Source organism: Ambystoma mexicanum, chromosome 7q (genome assembly GCF_040938575.1).
Source record: "Ambystoma mexicanum isolate Mex_15411 chromosome 7q, UKY_AmexF1_1, whole genome shotgun sequence".
Lineage (NCBI taxonomy): Eukaryota > Metazoa > Chordata > Amphibia > Caudata > Ambystomatidae > Ambystoma > Ambystoma mexicanum.
In genome coordinates this window covers 1,025,949,497-1,025,971,909 of record NC_090941.1, presented here as the reverse complement: position 1 = coordinate 1,025,971,909, position 22,413 = coordinate 1,025,949,497, and the positions used below count along the sequence as shown (strand labels likewise).

At 51.4% G+C, this 22,413-nt stretch overlaps 1 protein-coding gene across 4 annotated transcripts in view; it reads right to left on the bottom strand.

Moving 5' to 3' along the window:
• NUMA1 (nuclear mitotic apparatus protein 1) overlaps positions 1-22,413 on the bottom strand; it is a 1,289,555-nt gene that overhangs the window by 1,061,157 nt on the left and 205,985 nt on the right. The window lies entirely within an intron of this gene.

The following is a 22,413-nucleotide window of genomic DNA, read 5'->3' as shown; positions in this document are numbered from 1 at the left end:
CCGACCCCCTCCGCTGCTCCCCTTTTGGGGGGGGGGGGGATTTGTCATCAGGTGGGACCGCTAAAGTCTTCAAACCGTAGCCTGGCCCCACGGAGCCCAGCTCCAGGTACCTGGGCAAGAGGGAAGGTCGTCCGCGGCGGGCCTAGCCATCGCTCACCCACGGATGAGCACAGCCGTAAATTCAACACCCACCCGTCGAGTAAGCCTGGCTGCGCCATGGCTCACGGCTCACCCGGTGTGCCGGGCCCCGGTCTGCCTGGTGAGGCGTCCCTCGCGAACGGCCAGGCTTCCCTCCGCTCCCGGCTGCTCCTACTCGGGACTTCCCTGCCGTCCGTGGTGCGCCCACAAACGCCTGGCCCGCTGGCAGATCAGGGTGGAGGAGCACACCGCGGCAGCTCAGGGGCCGGCTTGGTGAGGAGAGGACTGGGGGCTGTTTGGGGGCCCTTCTCTCTGGTGGGGGGACGCCCCCTGCAGGTTAACCCAATCCTGCCAGGCATCCCAGACCTTCTGCTGAGTCACAGACCCCCCCCCCTCCGGCAGAAGGGAATCCCACTCCCTGGCGCCTGGTCCCCCACGCACCACAGCCCGCTTTGCTGGCCGGACCTTAGTGCAAGGGGCGCCCTGCGCTGTGGGTCTGCACATCTGGGACGCTACCGAGGTCAGGCCCGCGCCTCTCCCTCCGGCTGCTCTGCCGTTAATGACCCTTCCACAGGTTCACCTACGGAAACTTTAAGCCTTTTACTTCCTCTAGATAGTCAAATTTGATAGTCTACTCAGCGCTCTGCCAGGGCTGTTGCCGATCCGAGGACCTCACTAAACCATCCAATCAGTAGTAGCGACGGGCGGTGTACAATGGGCAGCGACTTGATCAACGCGATCATATGACTCGCTTTTACTGGTAATTCCTTGTTCATGGGAAATAATTGCAATCCCTATCACGAACGGGGTTCAGCAGGTTACCCGCACCTGTCGGCGAAGGGTAGACACGCTGATCCGTTCAGTGTAGTGCGCGTGCAGCCCCGGATATCTAAGGGCAGACCTGTTATTGCTCGATCTCGTGTGGCTGAACGCCACTGGTCACTCAAAGAAGTTGAACACCAACCGCTGCGGGTCGCGTAACTAGTTTGCATGGAGGAGTCTTGTTCGTTATCGGAATTAACCAGACCAAATCGCTCCAACTAAGAACGGCCATGGACCACCACCCACAGAATCGAGAAAACCATCTGTCAATCCTTTTTGTGTCCGGGCGAGGTTTCCCGTGAGTCAAATTAAACCACAGGCTCCACTCCTGGTGGTGCCCTTCCGTCAATTCCTTTACGTTTCAGCTTTGAAACCGTTAGGGAGAATTCTCATAAATGGCTGATTTCCCTTACCTAATGAGTCCCTCAGCAGCTTTGCTGGATTTCTAGGGTTTATTTTTTTCACCTGGTGTGTTTTTCCCAAACATGTGTTTTGCTGTGTGTGTTTCTACTTTTTGTGTGATCTTAGGAAATGGAGCCTCACCTACGCCAAAGCATCATTTTTCATGTGTGTTACACAGCACCTTCAGTGCAGTGACACAGGGTTGTCTTTGAGACTTCCCATGGACTCCATTTTCTGGGGCTGACTACTGTCCCCTAGAAAAGATAAAGTTGCCATTAACTAAGTCACTTTAAGCCACCGACCCAGTACACCCCATCTTACATGGAGTATTGGAAATGTTAATTCCTATCCCTTTTTGTCTGTCTCTTGGAGCATTGTTTTGCAAGACATGGCTGGTGGCAGTGGTAAGTACCCTATTTTTTTATACAGCGGTTATCTTAAATAACCATGGTATTGTTTTAGGCTATTATATTAGCCTCAAACAAACCCGCTTGACCATATATATTTTATTATGGTTCCAACTGGGTTTATTCGCCATTTCTTTTTGTAAATGTCTTTCTCATGTTTTACTCTGCGCGCCAAACCAGGTTTGGCCCCTTTGTTTGTCTTTTTGCAGGCTACTGCACAGAAGCCCTCCTTAAGGCGCCTTACAGTCTGCGTAGGCAGGATGTGAGGGAGGGAGTCTTAGGACCGCTGCCATGGGTTCCCTTGGTCACCCAAGTTGCACTCCTGTTCGATTGGCTGGGTACCTGTCCTTGCCAGGACAGCCACCCTCCTGTGTGATTGACAGCCAGGCTGTATGAATGGGGGAAAACTGCATAAAAAGCAGGTCCCTGGGACTGGAAGAGAAGAGTTGCCACTGGAACGAAAGAACTAACGAGGAGCTAATGGAAGAGGACCCCTACAACGACTGAACTGCCTGGTGAAGCCCTGCTGCAGGTCTGAATCTTCAGAATGCGACGACAGAAGATCCTCCAGGAAACTTCTTCCCTTGAGTTGGTGGGACCAACCAGTTAGCCAAAACATCAAGCCAGGACCCCCACCTCTGGTCGAATTTGCTGTACAGAGCTACAGTGGGCTGGATAGACAGGAAGGTTGGACCCTGCTTGGGTTTTAAGGAGCGCACCTTTTATTTGTTGCTTTGCTCTGCTGCTGGTTTCTTCCCTGGGTAGTGCAGGACCCTCCAATCTTCCTACTTCTCGTCAGTCGGACAGTCGCTTCAGGAACCGTGAGCAGGAAGGAACTACCAGCAACGTCTGCCTCAGCTACAGCTTCCTCTCCGAAAAGGTACTGTGCAAATCCGGTTCTTTTCATTCAATGGCGGTGAAACGTGTTTGAAATCTTTCTCCAAACCGAGGACTTTTCCTTCTCTTCTGTTTGAACAAACTTTTCTACCAACCAACCTCATCCGGAATCCATGGCACAAACTTTACCGCGAACTACCCTGAACCGTGTGATCTTGAGCAAAAGACTTTTGACCTAGTGACTTTGGCCCTAAGCCTCTTTTACCCGATTCCATCATTGTAGTTCTTGTTCAATTGCCCTGAGTACTTACCTGTTGGTGTGATATTAACTTTGTTTTTCCCTCCCTTTTAAATTGCTGGAGTGTCATTTTGCTCCCACTTCATTTTGTCAGCTTAACAAGGGAATAACGCTGCTGGATCGCTAGTCGGCACCATTTATGGTCGGAACTACGACGGTATCTGATGGTCTTCGAATCTCTGACTTTTGCTCTTTATTAATGAAAACATTCTTGGCAAATGCTTTCGCTATAGTTCGTCTTGCGCAGGTCCAAGAATTTCACCTCTAGCAGCACAATATGAATGCCCCCGGCCGACCCTCTTAATCATGGCCCCAGTTCTGAAAACCAACAAAATAGAGTCCTCTTCGATTATTTCTAGCTGAAGTATTCAGGCGGCCGGACGGCTTTGAACACTCTAATCTTTTCAAAGTAAACGCTTCAGACCCCCCAGGACACTCAGTCAAGAGCATCAAGGGGGCGCTGAGAGGCAGGGGCTGGGACAGGCAGTAGCTCGCCTCTCAGCGGACCGCCAGCTTGATCCCAAGATCGAACTACAAGCTATTTAACTGCAGCAACTTTAACCTTTTAAATGCTAAGGACGAGCTATCTCGTCCTTGACATTACATTACATTTGTAGTGCCAAGAACGAGATTGCTTGCCCTTTTTGGCATTCTGTTTTGTGCGATCGCACAAAACTTAAATCTAACCCCCAGGCTATGTGGGGGGTGGGTGGGGGTTCCTCCCCACGGTCCGGGGGTTGGGTTTCAGTTTCACGTAGAGTGCGTAACGCATGCCTACATGAAACTGAAAGCAATTACACTGCGGCAGTCATTTTCAGCTGACTCAGTGAACAGAGAAGGTGAGTGCCCTTCTCCCTCGCCCTTGATCTCTGGCTTTATGGAGCTGTTGAGATCGAGGGAGGTTTATTGGAAAGGGGAGACACTCCCCTTTCCAACTACACCTTTGAGGCATTGCTGGGAGCAGAGCGCGCGATCCGCGGTCAGCAATGCCTGTGCATCACAATGGATGTGTTTGACGTGGGGAAGATGAGGGGGCTGCTTACTATCTTAGCGGCCCTCTCCACCCCCTGCCCCCAATACATGGGTCTGCAGGTTTGGGCCCATCTGGGACAGGCCCCCCCAATGGATGGGACAGTAGGTTTAGGGCACCCTGGGGGCAGATTGACAAAAGGCCAAACAAAAAGAAGAAAACTCGCTTTTTTCTGTTAGCCGTTTGGGAGGCGCACTAGACATCAGGGAGTATGAATGGAAGGGGCTTGCAGCTTTGCAAGGAAAACAAGTGCAGTGCTGGGTGTGGATCGCTGGATCTGCGCCTTGCAATGGCACAGTACATTGGTGTGGTGCTTACTTCCTGTGCACAGTATTCGGGCAGGGGAAGTGAGCACCATAGTAAGTGGGCATTGGGCGTTTCGAATGAGAGAATGTTTTGAGTACCCCCGGTGCTCAGTAGCAAAGGTGATGATGGGAGCATGGCAGTGTGGGTTGGTTTTTGCTGGGCTGACTAAGGTACTCTTAGTCCTTGATCCCCTTTGCTCCATACAGCATGGTCGTCCCTTCCAAGGGACGAGACAGAACCTTTCACCAGAAAAAACCTTCCCCTTTAAATTTAGAGGGACGTGGGGCCTGGGGGAATGCGCTGCCATCACTCCACCACCATACCTCAGTCCCCATAAACGCGTCGACAATAGATTAACATGTCCTAATGACACCAGTTTTATTATTAAGGGGGAGGATGGTGGGACGTATGGAGCTAAGGGGTCTATGTTAGTCACTACGGTGAGTAACTTATAAGTACTCTTCCGTCCCTTCCCCTTTCCTCCATACTGCATGGGCGATAACAGTAGCCCCAGGGTGGAGAGGAGACCCTCCTTAAGCAAACAGGTTTCTAAGAACCGCCTGTCCGAAAGCCGCGTCTGATCTAGAGCCGACATCCAAACAGTTGTGCTTGCAGAAAGCCAAAGGTGTCCCATGTGGCCGGTCTACTTATGACTCGCCAGGGGACATGCCGCTGGAATGCGATAGCCGTTGTCTTGTCTCCGACCGCGTGGGCGTGCATGTTGGCCGGCAGTGGTTTATGCGGTCCCTTGTAAGCTTCTTTGATGGCCAAGACCATCCAATGGGCTATGGAGGTCTTGAAGGCCTGATATCCCGGTCTTGATCTACAGAATGTGACAAAAAGTGTACAACTTGAGGAAGCCCTTGGTCCGGTCTAAGTAGAATTTCAGGGCACACCCGACATCAAGGCAGTGCAGAACTCTGTGCCTTGTCCTTGGGCTCAGCAAAAAACATAGGGAGCACCATTTCCTTGTTCAGATAGGAATGCTGCGTGTGTCCGCAGGACTACTTTATCCTTGTTAAACGTAGTATAGGGCTCTGAGGCGACCAGCGCCTGGATATCGCTTATCCTGCGAGCCAAGGTGAGGCCAACGAGCAAGGACGTCTTAATGGTGATCAGCCCGATGTCCGCAGATGCCATTGGCTCAAATGGTTGGTGCGCCAAGGCACCGAACACTACATGGAGTTACCACACAGCGTGTGGCCTCTTGATGGGCAGGTAGAGTCTGGCAAGTCCTGTTGGATGCTTCTTGACAATCAGGATGGAACAGAAGACCTCTTCCTCTGAGTTTCTGTAGGCCCCAATGGCTACCAAGTAAGTGCAGCAAGTGTCTACATGCACACCAGAGTAGGTGAGGTGCGCAGAGAAGGAGAGCACGCAGTCCAATGTACATGCAATAGGGTTGATATCCTTAGAGTCTGCCCAGTGGCAGAACCTGGTCCACTTGCTCGTAATTCTGGGCCCTGGTAGCTTTGCTCATAGCGCCCTGTATGATCTTCTAGATTAGCCTGGGATATGCTGAGGTGTCCTAGCGTGACCTGATCAGGAACCACGCTGTGAGGGCAAGTTTCTGTGGTGCGGGGTGAATGTCCCTACCGCCCCTGCTGCACCAGAAGATGTGCTGGGCCCATCGGGATGTCTCTCTGAGAGGCTGAGCAGCTCCGAGAAACATGGCCTGGCTGGCCTCCATGAAGCTATTTGAATGACAAGTTGGCGAGACTCCTTGAACTTGCATATCACCCTATATCAGCGGCGTGTACGGGAAGGCGTATGCGGTCATGACGTTCCACTAAATCTGAAATGCGTCACCCAGGAAACCGGGGCCCTGCCTCAGCCCCTGCGAAGAGGCGAACTGTTGGCACTTCCTGTTGTCCCACGAGGCAAAGAGGTCCACCTGGGGGTGTCTCAACCTGCTGAAGATCTCCTGCAGTACGAGGTTGTTTGGCTGCCACTCTTAATTGTCCGCTCCCAGTCTGCTGACCCCGTCCACCTCCTGGTTGGATTCCCCCGGAAGGTAGATGGCCTTGGAGGTAGAGGTTCACCAGACCCATTCCCACATGCTGACTGCCAGTCTGCACAGTGGAGGGGACCTGGTACCTCCCTGCTTGTTTACATAGAACATGCTGGTCGAGTTGTTCGTCTGAATGAGGACAACCTTGCCCTCGATAACCAGAAGGCAGGCTCTGCGTGCTAGCCAGATCGCCTACAGTTGCAGCGAATTGATGTGGTACTCCTGCCGGGTCCAGGTGCCATGGACGCAGTGGTTATCAAAGGTTCCTACCATCCATCGTGAGAGCAGTCCGTAATGGTGACCTGAAGGGTAGGTTGCCGAAACGGCTTGCCCATTTGCAGGTTGCAGTCCCTGGACCACCATGTGAGGTCCAGGTGAAGAGGAGGAGGAACGTTGATCATCTCCGCCCGAGAGCCCCGCTCCTGGTTCATTGATGCTGCGAAGTGCAGCAGTATCCTCCTCATCCTGAGTCATGTGGGGGATGGCCAGTAGGACTGCTGCCATGCGCCCCAGTAGATGTTGGTAGCACCAGGCTGATGTCACTTCTCCACTGACGTGCGCAGTGGCACTCTTGATAGCCATGATCTTGTCCTCCGAAGGAAAATCTCAGCCTGTGTACCAGATGAGCCCCAAGAAGGTCAGAGCCTGCGTAGGCTGCAGCTACGACTTCATGAGATCGAGTGAGAAGCCCAGATCGTTAAGTGTGTTCATGAGGGCGAGAGGTGTGGTGCACCCCTTCCAGAGATGAAGCCCTGACAAGCCAGTCATCGAGGTACAGATAGATGTGGTGGCCCTGAGGAGGTCCGCCACTGTATTCATCAGCCTGGTAAAGACCCTGGGGGCCGAGTTGAGGCCAAGGGAAGCATCTTGTATTGGAAATGGTAGCCCATGTTCCTGAATCATAGAAAAGAACGATGAGGCTGCCAAAATCGGGACGTGCAAGTACGCGTCCTTCAGATCCATTGAGCACATCCAGTCTCCCTTGCACAATGTCCACTATTAAAGCTGGCGTAACCATCTTGAATTGTTTTGTAGCGGTAGGGAAGAGGTTGAGGGTGGAAAGGTCCAGAACAACTCTCAGGCCCGCCTGGTTCTTCTGAATGGCGAAAATCCTGGAGTAGAAGCCCAAGCCTCGCTGGGAGGCTGGGACTTCCTCCACTGCCTGGCTCTCGACGAGCGACCGGATTTCAGCCACAAGAGTTGCTGTCCCAACCAGGAGTGGAGGGGGAAGAGGGAGGAGAGGCTGGGATTGGTAGGCAGTACCCCGTGGATACTACCGAGAGGATCCAGGGGTCCGCAACATTCTGGCGCCAGAACTGTGCATGGAGAGTAAGCCTGCCCCCCACTGGAGACACGTGAACCCGGAGGGGCATGTCATGCCTTCTTACCCTTTGAGGCTGTTGCGGAGGAGGGGGTCTGGAAAAGGCCCTTACTCACCCCTCCCCTTTTTGTTGCTGTGCCGATGTTGGGTCGGCTAACGGTCAGGCTGCCTGGACCTCTGCTCTTGGAAGACGCGGTACCCTCCGTATGTACGCTCCTTGTCCTAGCGCCACGTGACTGGGTGTACATCTTTGCCGTGGCCTTTGTAAGATTGGATAAAAACTTGGCGGTTTGTGAGCCTTTTTTTGTCCAGCTCCTCGTCAGTGGTGGTGTGGAAGCGGTCACCCCCTTCGAACGGAAGGTCTAAGATACGTTCCTGGACATCTGGGTTGAATTCAGTAGTACAGAGCCAGGCTATTCTTCCCATGTCCATGGCAATGCAGATGGCCCGGCCAGAGGTGTCAATGGTGGACTCCATGATGTCTTGTGCCACCATCTTGGCCTCTGCCAGTCCCGCCTTGAATTGCGATTGGCTCTGCGCTGGAAGCTCTGGGAGGAAATCAGCATTTTACGCCAAAGCCTCTGGTTAACGGCTGCCAGCATGGCATCCACGCTGGCTTGACGAAGATGCAGAGACGCGTTGGAATACAGCTTCTTCCCGTATGCCTCCAAGATCTTCTCCTCCTTGCCTAGCAGCGCTGCAGAGGAAGAGGTAGAGGATGACTGAGGCTTGGAGTATAGTGATGCTGCAGCGATCACCGAAGAGTGCGGCGGAGGGTGGGCCGATTGCAAGAGTATCCCCCTCCATCTGCCTGTACTTGGTATCCAGGCATCGATTGACCGGCTGGATCAAGTGGGCCTTGAGCCAGCCCTTTTTGGCCAAGGAGACTATGGCCTTCTGCATCAGGATCCCTGTTCTCGCTGCAGGACGTAGTGCGAGGACTTCAGCGAGGACCCCCTATGATGGTTGCTCGACATCGGGTTGAGGAAGGCCCAAGTACTCTGCCAGCCCCGCAAGACGTTCATGGAAGGCCATGGCTGATGTGTGTCAGGGTCCTCCTCCTCATCTGTGTCTACTTGAGGGTCCGGTTGGTCTGGCACCGGTGGAGGGGTGCTGGGCGCTGAGGGCTGGGGTGTGGAGACAGGAGCCTGAGGCCGCAGCAGAGGCTGGTTCGGAATCTCCTGCACTATCGGTTGAGGGGCCGGAGCAGGCGGCGGAGGCTGAATAGGGGCCAGGGGCACCTGTACTGGTGCCTGCGGCGCCTGACCATTGGCGGGAGCACGCCCCGATGGCATCCGAGGATGACCCCCAACCAAGGAGATTTCATGAGTCCAAGGAACCTTTAAAAAAAAAAATCTGTCCTCACAACCCGGAGGGGTGGTAGGCGATATTGACGGGGTAGCGGGCAGCTGCTGGAGCAGTTGTGTGCTCAGACCATATGACGCAGTGGGAACCTGCCCTGCGTAAATGAAGTGTAGGCTGTAGGCCACATACCTGGTTGACACCAGTCCCACGTTGACACACGTTCCTTCACCTGCTCCCTGCCTTGGTGCGGTATCGGGCAGATGTCAGAAATGTCTAGCACGGTGGCCGTTTTGACGGGCTGCCTTCCACGTGCCTGCATTGTGTTGCTCGGCTGAATGGGCCCCCTCCTGGACTCAGAGGATCATGGGGCCTACTCTGTTCCTCAGGCCGAGACCTGGTAGGCGTTTCGCACTTAGAGGATCTTCCGGTAGAGCTGCATATAGGCGCCCCCTCAGACATGTTGGCGGTACTAGGGCGTGGGCCCTCAAGTGAAGACCCGGTAAAAGAACATTCCAGTGCCTCAGCACTGTCACCGGGAGGATCCACTGACCCCTCGGCCTGTCAGCCCGTAGCTGATTTAGCCTTGGTACTCGGGCTGGTAAAAGGATGTGAGCGGTCGCTCCCGCGCGATTCCTTGGGAAGGTGTCTCCCTTGCGGGGTGCGCTGGAAAAAGAGGCCCTACCTTGGGCTTGGATCGATGGACGAAATCCTTTAGGTCCTCTGGAGGTGATCTCTGCAAGAGCTCCCTCCACGTGGCTAGTCTGTTCTTCAGATACCTCGAGGAGAGCGTGTTGCAAGCGGTACAATCTTGCCAGCCGTGGTCTGTGCAAAGGCAACGTAGGCAGAGGGTGTGGAGGATATTTAGTTTGAAAGAGCCCGTCGCAGGATGGACACCTGCTGAACCGTGTAGAAGTCAACATGCGCCGGGGAGGACTGTGACGCCTGAAGACAGAGTACCTGAATGATAAGACAAAAGACAGAAGAGAAGTATCCGCACGTGGAATTACATGGCCTGAAGCCAAACCCAGGAGCGCTGGTGAATTCAGCCTGTTCCCGTCGACGCAGAAAAGGGGACTGAGGTGTGGCTCCCCGTGCCGCACCCCCGTGTGCCTCTAAATTTAAAGGGGAAGAAGGTTTGTTTCGGGTGAAGAGGTTTCATCTCCCATCCCTTGGAAAGGACGCCCATGCAGTATGGAGGAAAGGGGACGGGACGCAAGAGTAAGATGGGGTTTTTTTCCCTTTACAGGTCTTGTACAGTTCAAGCTTCTCCTTTGTTATGCAACTATGACATTTTTTTTTTCCACATTGTTATATTACGTGAGGGGCCGGATTGTTAGTGGGGTGGGTGGGAACTGAGGCTGGAATGTTGGTGGTGTGAGCTGGAGTGGGTGCTTGGGTGAGGTATTGTGGTGGCCAGGGACACTTGCAAGGGCAGGCCACGAATTGCCCCCTAGCATAGTTTAACAGTGCTGTTCCCATCAGAGGGCAGTTTGCCACTATGTCGTCTGCATAATGTTCATTATGTGCTGGGGGTTTCCATACGCCCATTGGTCTTATTCCCATATCCTATCAGTGTGCAGTTCACCCTTCCGTGGTGGTAGATAACTGGGATGTGCCATGTATCTGGTTCAAGGAATCGAAAAGTTTGCAGATAGCAGCCCGACAGTTTGGATGTGTTATTGGTGGCCTAAGTACAGAATGTAATTCTTTGTTTCCTTTGCAGTTGTGGCTAATCGAAATCGTTTGCCGACTTATGCAAGTAGTACGAAATGTGCTTTTCTAATTATGCATTGTATTGTGGGGGTGGATGGTTACTGTGGTAGGAGGGAATGTGACTGTAGTGTCAGTGATATGGGTGATATGGTGGGGAGGTAATGTGGGCAATTATGGGTGTAGCCTGAATAGAGGAAGGTGGCTGCTTTGTAGGAAAAAAAAAAAAAAATGTAGTAAACATAATTACCACCACTTTCTAAAATAGGTTTGCTAGTAATGCAGATGGTAAATTCCTTCCTGGAGGGGAAAGCTATAGCGATGGCCAGTCAGAGATCTAGGATGTTCGGGGTCGATGTGTGGGACCTTGCCTGCCTCTCTACCTTGTTGGTCGACTGCCCCCAAGTTCACCAGTGGTCCTGGAGCTTTGGCCGAAGCTCGCACAATCAAACTGTCCAAAATTGTTTCCATTTATGATGACTGGCGCACATTCTGTCAGGGTGCCTATATTCAGAGCATACAATGCACACTTGCTGTGGAGTACATTTCCTCTGTCAGAATAGTCACTCTGCCAAAGTATCACCGTGCAGTACGGGCAAGTCACCTTACAACCGTGCAGTACAATCAGTGGGCCACAGGAACAGAAACCTTAACTAATTACAAGTATGCCAGCACAACCGTGCCATTGGCACAAGGTGACTGTCCTTCACCTCTTTGCCAGAAAAGTATGTGGCAATTACATATCTACTGTTCTCTCACATGTGAAGTGCATGTGAGATTGGGGAAAGTGTGCGTCTGCGATTGTTGCAAGACATGTGTTGAAGCAATAGTTGTGCTAATTGATACCTATGTCTGGCCATATATATGGGGTTTTTCCAGTTTCCATTACCTAGTGAGGATGAGGGCGTGTGGATTGTCGGCCACTCTTTCATCCAAAGGACTGCAGGACATTTCAGAGGGGCAACCACATCTGGGTCTCTAAGGGATGCTCCCTCAGGCCACTGGTTTGTGGTTGGGGGAAATGCGCCTTCAGTAGCTCAGAGGAGCCATCAGCGATGCCCAGGCAAAGGAGATGTCCCCCTCACCTTATAGTGGTGCACCTGGGAGGAAATTTGGAGTCTATGGGACGGTAAGGGGGTACAGGAGCTATTGATGGCGGAACTGCAATGGATATCACTGAGGTTTCCAAACACTCTGGTGGCCTGGTCCCAGATGATTCAAAGGAGGGATTGGAGAACTCCAGGGAAGGAAAGGGCCATCAACACCTCAGTGACGAAACTGAATGGGGAGCTGGCAAGACTAACAGGGCAAGGATAGAATTCGGACCATTTACCATGGCTTCTTTAAAGGTGAACTGATGTTTCACCCAGACGGGGTGCACCTTTCAAAAAGGAGGCAAGGACATTTTCATTGCAGACATTTTGATATTTGCCCAGGCGCTATGTTTCGGGGGTGGGGGAGGTGACAGGGAGGGTTGGGGAGGGGGGCCAGTAAGGGATGGACTTACTGCATTGTGTGGCATGGTAATAAAATTGTGAGCAAATATGTTGACAGCGAGACTCCGACTTCCTAGCAATTGATTAGTGTTCATGGCATGTCAATGTATTCAATGTCGGTGCTGCTTATTTCTTTCCAAACCATCACCACTTTCAGCAGCCCAATTCCACTTGCTGGCCCTTGCAGTACTTCAGTCGTTGTGGCCTTCCCCCTTCCAACACAGAACCCTATGTGAATGAGCATGGAGTTCATTTGTTTGTCGAAAAGTGTGCCTGCAATTGTCTGGAAGGGCCTGCCATGTACTTTCCTCATCTTCACTGTCTTTGTCTTGATTGCCTATTCTTTTTCAACTCACCCAATCACTAAGAAGTTCGGTGGTTGCTTCTCACCTCCATTTCCCATCCACCAGCACCCCATAGAGGAGGGTAGAGTGCAACTCACATTGGCTATCTCTGAATTGGTACTGTGGGTTCAATCCTCGTCCCCACACTTGTGTTTGAGTATTGTATAGCAGAAGTTGAAGGTGAAGGTCTGTTGTAGCCGTCTACCCACTTGCAAGAAAGCAGTGTGCTGGTCCTTAACATTTCACGTGAGTGTTTGAAAAATAGTACTCCGTATTTTGTAGCTTGCTGAGAGTACATCATATTGCAGAAGACTGCTACAGCTTGTGGGCAGAGTCTGGACATTTTGGCGTACTTGTGTTGTGTAGGTCTGTGGCATTGAATACCACTTGCTCTACTAGGTTCCATACTTTGAGAAGCACACATACTTATTGTTTCAGTCTTTATCTGTTCTTTGGGCAGTGAAGGGTTCCATAGCGACAGTAGTCATGGCTTCTCATCGAACAATGTCTGGTGCAGAAGCTTTCGCTGCAGTGATGGAGTCCGGCTCGGAGAACGGCACAGAGGCAATCTGAAACAGATAGTGCTTCTGAGGGTGAGGAAGAAGATGATTGGAGAAGTGTGTTTTCGATGGATGCTCGTTCCAGTTCATCATCATCTGACGACGAAAGAGTACATGCTTCCTTTCCCACACTTTCCACATGCAGGCGACCAGTAAGGGTGAGAGGACATGCAAGGAATGTTCCAGATCCTGACATGGTGATGAGTCGCTGTGGATGCCTCCAGCAATGACTCAGCCTCTTGTGCCCCTTCCACTGGTATATCAGGGTGCACAGCGAATACTGATGGGTTTCAGCCTATTGACTTTCAACATTTTTGTCGATGATGGGTTCATTGCATATGAGGTTGAGCAAACCAATGTGTATGCTGCACAGTTCGAGATAACGTGGTCCCACTCTCAAACCCCACTGCAGAGCACAATCATGGGTTCCAACAACCAATGTTGAAATGAGAACATTTTGGGGTCTCATTCTGCTCATGGGAATATCGCCGAAGCAGTCTATCTCAATTTACTAGTCTACTGAAGCGGTATTTTCAACCCCCTTTTTCCAGCAACAATGTGTAGAAATCGCTTTCAAGCATTGGACGGTATGTTGCATTTCAATGACAACTCGGCAGCATTACCCAGAAATGACCCAAATTGTGATAGGCTATTCAAACGTCTGCCATTTCTGAAGTACTTTACTCAGCGATTTGCAGAGGTGTATGTTCCTAGCCAGAACATATCCATTGATGAATCATTGATTATGGACAAAGGTCAGCTAGTGTTCAAGCAGTACCTTCTGAGCAAGAGCATGATACGGGATCAAGTTGTACATGTTGTGTGAAAGTACCACTGGGTATACCTACAGCATGAGAGTCTACACTAGAAAAGACTCCACCCTAAACCCTCCGGGCTGCCCAGCCCATTTAGGGACAAGCGAGAAGATTGTTTGGGATCTTCTCACACCATTGCTCCACAAGGGTCACCATTTGTATGTGGACAATTTCTACACAGGAATTCCACTCAAGGAATTGTACAATGTAGCGGTACAATCTGCAGTAACCGCAAAGGTTCCCCAGACAACTTGTGTGTAAGAAGTTGGTCAAGGGAGCATGTATGGCATTGCGGCGGGATGAACAGTTGGCAGTAAAATTCTGCAACAAAAGGGATGTGCACATGCTAAGTACTATTCATGATGAAAGTACTTCACTAATCACTGTGCGTGGGCAGGCTCAGCAAGTGGGGAACCCAACTGCATTCTGGACTACAACATGTACATGGGTGGAGTAGATAAAGCAGACCAAGCGCTTCAGCCATGATATACGATACGATATAAGGCATTTGTAACGCGCCTATACACAAGTGTGTCAAGGCGCGACGAGGCAGGGAGGGGGGGGGGGAACAAGGGGAAGACAGACAGACAACGATCCTACTAGGCCAGGTGTCATTCAGACCGCGCAAGTGCAGGGGTAGGGGGAAGGGAAAAAGTGCAAGGCGGAGAGGGGGGGGAGGAGTGCAGTACAAATAGAATAGAAATAAAATAATAAATAAATAGGGCCAGCTGGTGGCAAGTGCAAGGTAAGTGCAGACAAGTGCTGGGGGGGGGAGGGCTGTAGTGATAGAGACAGTCCCGCAGTGCAGGGGTTGCCAGGGAGGCAGTGCAAGTGAAGAGTGACTGGGCCCAGGACTGAGGTCGGTGAGAGTGGCCCAGTTGCAGAATCAGTGCAGTTATGGTGAAGAATTTAGCAGGGGAGAGGGAGAGAGAAAGCAGAAGTGTAGAGGAAGGTTTTGAGGTGCTTCCGGAACCAGAGATGGTTCTCCTCAAGTTTCAGGAAGGCTGTTCCAGAGGGAGGCTCCTGTCGCGGAGAGAGATCTACCCCCAGCTCGTTACTTCGAAAAGCGGCTGACCCTGAGGGAGTTGGAGACGGATGAGCGTAGGGCTCGGGAAGGAAGATATTTAGGAAGAGAGAGTTGAAGGTATTTAGGCCCCAGGCCCCAGAAGGCCTTGTGGACAATGCAGAGGGTTTTGAACTTAATCCTCGCAGCCACTGGGAGCCAGTGTAGAGATTTCAGTCCTGGAGAGATACGGTCCCTGGGCTTGAGGCCAAGGACAAGTCTCGCAGTTCTGTTCTGGATGAGTTGCAGAGGGCGGAGAGTGGAGGCAGGCAGATTAAGATAGAGGCTGTTACAGTAGTCCAGCTTCGAGAGAACCAGGGCTCGGGAGACAGTGAGCTTCTGGGGGAAGGAGAGGAAGGGAAGAATACCTCTGAGGAGGTGCAGCTGGTAATGTGACTTCTTAGAGACGTCAGATATATGAGGAGAGAAAGAGTGTGGAGTCGAAGATGACCCCGAGGTTTTTTGCCTTGCAGGTAGGAGCAGGAAGAGGGCCAAGAGAGGCCGGCCAGAGAGCTGCAGGGAAGGAGGGAGTGGGTGTGCCGATGAGTAGGATCTCAGTCTTACTAGCATTAAGGCAGAGGTCATTGGCAGCACACCATTCCTGGATAGCAGACAGACAGTCAGAGATGAGGGAGAGGAGGAGGCCGAGGGTAGCCTGAAAATGAGCTGGGTATCGTCCGCATAGCACTGAAAGTTGGGGCAGAGGGCGGCGATGCGGTGGGCAAGGAGTGCCAGATACTGGTTGAACAGCCAGGGAGAGAGATTAGATCCCTGGGGAACGCCACAGGTGGAGAAAAAGATGTCAGAGAGGAAGGACCCAAGTTGGACCTGGGAGGGTCGATTGGAAAGGAAAGAGGTCAGCCACGCCAGAGCCTGACCAGTGATACCCAGGTTATCACAGAGACGGTTGAGCAGGATGGCATGGTTGACAGTGTCAAAGGCAGAAGAGAGATCGGGCAGAATGAGAACACACGGAGTGTTGGAGTCGAGGTTCAAGAGCAGGTCCTCACGGATGTTCAGGAGAGCAGTTTCCGTGCTTCTGGCCGCTCTGAAGCCAGATTGATGGTCATGGAGACTATCAACAGCTTCAGCATGGAGGTTAAGCTGGGAGATGGCCAGTTTCTCCAGGAGATTGCCCAGGAAGGGAGTGATGGAGATTGGGCGATAGTTAGCCGGACAGGAGGGTTCGGCAGAGGGTTTCTTAAGGAGAGGGTGCACAAGGGAGTGCTTGAGGGGGGATGGGAAGACTCCAGAGGCGAAGGAGTGGTTGCAAAAGTCAGCCAGGACAGGAGCCAGCGAGTCGATGTGGTCCTTGATAGTTTTGGAGGAACAGGGGTGAATCTGTTTAGACGAGACTTTCATAGATCGGACTTGTCTGGAAACCTTGTCAGCAGAAAAAAGGGGAAAGGCAGAGATGGAGGGAGGAGGGGTGGCTGCAGAAGGGCCAGAGGAAGAGCAGGGAAGAGAGGGGGGGAGTTGATAGGAGGAGAGTGAGGACAGGATGTCCTGAGTTTTAGAGATGAAGTGGGAGGCCAGTGCAGAGGGCCTGGGAGGGGACAGGAGAGGTAGAGACTGCTGCAGGGTTGGCAAGCTCCTTGCAGATTTTAAAGAGTTCAGCCGAGTTGTTAGATGCCGCAGAGATGCAGGCTTGGATAAAGGCTCTCTTCTTGGTGAGAACAGAGAGACGGTATTGCCTTTGGAGCAGGCGGCAGGCCAGTTTGTCAGAGGATGAACATGAAGCACGCCATTTCCTCTCTGCCACCCTGCACTTGCGTTTTAGGGTGACGAGATCCGAATCATACCAGGAGTTACATTTGGCTTTGGGCTTCAGGCGGATTTTCATGACAGGGGCAAGGATATCAAGAGTATCGGATATAGCAGAGTGGAGCAAGGAGAGGGCTGTGTCAGGGTGGGAGTCAGCCGAAGGGGAAGGGGGGGCGAGAAGGTGGCAGCGAAAGCCGCAACTGACACGCGCTTCATGGGTCGGATGACCGAGAAGGTGGGTGGCAATGAGGAGGGTGGCTTTGCCTGTGGGGTAGGGAGGGTGAGGTGGGTGGATAGGAGAAAGTGATCACTCCAGGAGAGAGGAGTGGAGAGAGGGACAGAGAGGGGAAGGTCAGAGGAGATCAGAGCATCAAGAGTGTGCCCTGCAGAATTAGTAGGCCCAGACGGGAGAATAGAGAGTGAGAGAGTGAGAGAGAGTCGCAGAGGTCACGAAAGAGTCCAGTGGGGGGACAGGAGGCAACTAGGTGGATGTTGAAGTCACCAAGAAAGAGGAGTTGAGTGGTAGAGGACAGGAGTGAGGAGGAGAGGTAAGCCCACTCAGAGAGGAAGGAGGAAATTTGACCAGGTGGCCGATAGATAGTAGCCACGGTAAGGGAATGGCTAGGAGAGAGAGAGAGAGACGGCAGACAAGACATTCAAAAGAGGAGTAGGTCTGCGTAGGAGTGACAGTGGCAGGAATCCACTCAGGGAAGATAAGGGCTACCCCCCCACCCCTGCACGGTTGGGTCTGGGCAAGGAGAGGATCTTGTAGCCATCAGGTAGGAGTGTGTCAAAGCTGGTGACAGAGCTGGCCGTGAACCATGTCTCAGTAAGACCGAGGACGTCAAGGTCCAGTTCCTCAAGAAGGTGACCGATATCAGAGGAATGCCCGATGGCAGAGCGAGCGTTGAGTGTGGCAATGTGGAGAAGGTTGCTATCCTTGAAGGATTTCCGGGGAGGGGTACAGATCAGAGGTACGCCCTGCGGAGGTGTAGAAGAGGGAGGTGAAGAAGGAGCAAGAGAGGGGGCAGGGAGGGAGGGTAGAGGCAAGGTAGCCGAGGACAGATGAGGGGGGACAGCAGGAGAGGAAAGGAAGTTGATGAGGCGTGGGAAGCGTCTATCAAAGAGGTGAAGGTTGGCCTGAGGGCCTTGGACCAGGACAGTCCCATTAGCGTAGACATTAATGATGGCCTTAGAGGAGAGGAAGGAGGCCAAGAGGACATCCCAACGGGTGCCACCATTAATGGGAGTAGAGGAGAAAGGAGAGAGCAGAGAGACCATATGAAGGGTCCATAGGTCAGGCGAGGGCACGAAAAAGAGGATGTCAGTAAGAGTTTCCTTGGAGCAGGCACTAGTGTAGGTGTCAGCGATAGGGAGGCCTGGGTTGGAGACCAGGATGTCCTTTTTAAACTTTTTCCTACCAGATTGAGTGAGGAGAGCAGGATAGTCAATAGAGGAGCAGTTCGAGAAGATAGGCGAGATAGAGAGCACCATGGAGTGGGGGAAAGGGAGGGGGGGGAGACAGACTAAGCAAGAGCACGAAGGCAGGAAGTGAGCGGCAAGCCCAGGTTTACCACAATTAGACAGTGAGTGCGTATTAGGTAAAAATGCCACCTAAGTTTGAGAATCCTGCGAGGGGGAAAAAAAACAAGTTTACCACAACTATGGGACACGAGCAGGTGGCGAGAGAGTCCAGGCGCCTGGCGTCCCCTGCGGACACCTGCAGACACACAGGGTGCCGCAACCGTAGGAGCCGCCCTTTGCCTGATGGGCCCTTAGCCGGGGGCTGCCGGGCAGGGGGGCTGCCCAGGAAGGGGAAGGATATAGGCGGAGGGAGGAGGGGAAGGGGAGGGGGGTGTGGGCGGGCAGGAAGGCGGGAAGGGAGACCAGGAAGTGGGTGGGGGTGAGCAGGCAACACACAACACGCGCTCAGAGCGCGAATGCCAATTAAAACAAAAAACACAATTTCACAGGCAAGGACTCACGGAGGCCCGCGGGGGCCTGGTAAGGCTTGCAGACGTCTGCTGAATCCCTCAGGCCACCGGCGACTGCTCTCCAACGCTCGGCTGCACTAAGATGCCATGCTGAACACAAGTCGCGCATGTGGTACAAAAAGTTGGCCATACAAATTATGCATGTAGCTACACACAATGCTTATGTGGTGTACCGTGCAGCTGCTCCACAAAACAACCTCTTGTTTCTGAACTTGAAAAAGAAGTTGTACAATCTCTGACTATGGTCTACGTACAAACTCCTTTTGCAGAGGTAGAAGATGTGGCCAGATTGAAAGATCGACACTTTGCAGATTATGTTCCTGCCACAGCCATGAAGACAACCTTACAGAAAATGTACGCTCTGTACAAAACAAGGAATTAAATGGGATACTCTGGTGTACTGTCCCCAATGCCCTTCCAAGCCAGTCCTCTGCCTACAGCTTTCGTTTTGTATCATACAAAGGAAAAGTATTGGGAGATTGACTGATTTCCGGGAATGCCCATCATTCCTTGAAAGGGACCCTTAGGCTCGTGCATGCCTTAGAAAGGAATGGCACTCCTGCTCCCTGCACTGGAGGTGTACCTTCAATAAAAATGCAACAGCATTTCAACTCACTTCACTTTATTTAGCAAGCCTTCACAAGCATTGCTAGTCCTGCTTCATTCACTTGAGACCTGCCTTGGAAAGGCACACCACTCCCGTACCTTTCACTTGAGGACTGCCTTCAATAGAAACGTCAGTCTAGCTCTCTCAGCTCAAGGAGTGACTTGCAAAGGAACGCAATTGAGGCTCCTTCCATTTGAGGCGTGCGTGTGAAAGAAAATTCACTACAGTTCCATCCACTGGAGGAGTGCCATGCACAAGAAAGGAACTCCATTGTGGTTAACTCCCCTTTGGCTTGCTTTGGCAAGCAATGCTAGTCCTGCTCCATCCATTTGAGGCCTGCCTTGGAAAGGCACACGCCTCCGGTAACTTGCACTTGAGGCCTGCCTTAGAAGGAAAGGTTAGTCTAGCTCCCTCCGCGCGAGGTGCGACTTGCAAAGGAATGCAATTCAGGCCCCTTCCACTTCAGACGTATCTTGAAAAGGAATGCCACTCCAGCTCCCTAAACTTTAAGCATGCCTTGGAGAAGGGAACACCACTGTGGTGGTTCACTCCCCTTTGGGGTCTTGGCAAGGCATGCTAGAGCAGCTTGCTCCACTTAAACTTGCCTTAGAAAGAACAGTTAGTGGAGCTCCCTCTGCTTCAGGCGTACATTGGAAAGGAATGAGATTCTGGCTCCTTCCACTTGAGGCTCGCCTTACAAAAAAACGTCCATCCTGCCGCCTCCACTGGTGGCGTGCCTTACACAAGAAAGGAACATCATTCTGGTTCACTCCCCTTTGGCGTGCCTTGGCAAGAAATGCTAGTCCTGCTCCCTCCACTTGAGGCCTGCCTTGGAAAGGCACACCACTCCTGTACCTTTCACTTCAGGCTTGCCATGCAAAGAAATGCCAGTCCCGCTCCCTCTACTCGAGGGGTGTGTTGGGGAAGACGGTAACACCATTCCGGTTCCCTCCACTGAAGGGGTGGCTTTTGAAAATAATACACGCCACCTTGGCTCCCTCCCTTGAGGTCCAAGTGTCATGAAAGTGATACTTGGACACCATCTATATGGCGGCAGTGTCTTGCGTACCTCGTACCACCCTGCCTTCTTTACTGTTTTACCTGAACTAATGTTGTGTGGTGTGACTGACATGTCTTCTGTAGGAATGACTTGGATACGATTGGTGTGCGAGTGAGTTAAAGCTACGTAGTACATGCAGATGTAATTTCTGTGAATGCACTTTCCCAGCACTACAGAAATGATTAGCATGTTAGAGGGTGTGTGTTTAGTGTGGGTAAGGGTGCACATATGAATGTTTTAACACGAACGGTGAATGCAGGCATACTTGTGAGCCAATGTCCACTTGCTAACAGTGTGCAGATACAGTTGAAGCCACATGACATTTGAATGCAGACACAGTTGCTATGCAAGTACTGGAAAATGGTGCGAAAGATATTGTCTGGAGACACGGTTGCATTCTGAGCAGATTTCCACATGCTATAAGTGTGCTGTGGCACAAGTGATTTAGTAGGTGTGACTGCTGAAATAGATGCCTACTGACTGCAGACACAAAAGGTGTATAAATGGCCAGTGAAATGGTGGGTGCCTTGATGTGGCTTCACTGCTCACAAGGACTTTCCTCCTTGTGCTAAACCCCGCCCTGCTTGTCCGACTGCATTGTGAACTGTATGCATGAGAAGTGTAAGCAAAGGTGCATGTGAAGGGGCTGCAAGAGGAGAAACAGGTTGGCAGTGGGTGATAAACAGTGATTCCTGTATTCCCAGAGCACTTAATAATAATAATAATAATAATATTACTGTACGAATGATTAACACATTCTTACCCAGGTGATGACGCCCTCGCATACGAATTCTGCCTCTCATTGGGACATCTGTGGGAAGGTAGGCCATGTGTTGGTGGTGTGTTTTGGTCGGATGGGGTGGGAAATGTCAGAATCTGAGTATTTTCCACCAATTTGCGACTTGTCGGTGCTTGTGGCAAATACATTCTGGGGAGATTTGCAGAAGTCGCACCTCTGGATTCCCACGGGTGTCTCCTTTTCGGAAATGCATGGGGTTCCCCGTTTTCCTTGGTGGCTTGGACATCCAAGGCCCAAATGTGTAGGCTGTTCACAAGAGCAAAATTTCTCAAAATCTGCTCTGCCAAAAGACTTGCGGTTACCAGTGGTTTAGCCTTTTCCCTTTGCGCCCAGGTAGGTGCACCCACATGTGAGGTACCGTTTTCGTCGGGGCACCTGTGGGAACGCAGAAAGTATGACATTTGTTGTGTTTGCATGGTTTGCATAACGTTTCGACCCATTTGCTGCTGCCCTTTGTCACACAACCCTTTCATTTCCCAAATGTGACCTACATTTAATCGCTGCTTTAGGCACTATACACTTTCGTAACCTGCACAAGTCAGCTACCCTTCAAAAGGTCTGCCTGGGATCTTTCAAAAAAATGTATGCTTGCCCTTCCCCACCACATTTGTTTTCCTTATTTACACATGCCAAGTACCTCGGTTTAGGCCGTAAGCATAAAACTCCTGTGTACCATGGCTCAGTTTTTGGCTCGTGGTATTGCTTGTTGTGGGATCAGGTGCCCTGATAACGTTAATTGAAGTAAATGTTTGGCCCTGTGGCACACTTTAAATATTTCATTCTGTTTCCCATCACAGCTTGCCATTGAAAATAGTTAATCTTGTTCATTTTTGTGGCATGTGTTCTCAAAAACAAAACCAACTTGCGGCTCGTTGTGAACACAGAATAAAGCGGCTCATTGTTATTTTTCCTTGAAACAACCACTTGTTTAATAACAATGTCATGTGCAATGTAACATCGGTGATCGAACATAAGAAATGTCTCTGGAGAATGCAAGCTCTGGGATTAATCGATCAATGAACAGAATCAGCATTAGAAGATCAGCTTTCACAGTTATCGCATTGCTGGCATTTTTTGTATTTTTGCAAACTAACCTCTATTGGCAAAAGTTATAGATGGTTTTGTGGACATAATCTCTTAAGCGTTATGTCAAAAATAAAAGTACCTGTTACGTACCCAAATATTGCTGTTTTTTCCTAAATGTACGTTATATAATCCTTTTTGTGAAAAGAAACAACACATTGCGTTTTGTGTAGATGTGTGGGTTTAAGTTCCTGGTTCTGCGTTTGTTAACGTTAGGACGTGGGCGATGACAGGGTACGTT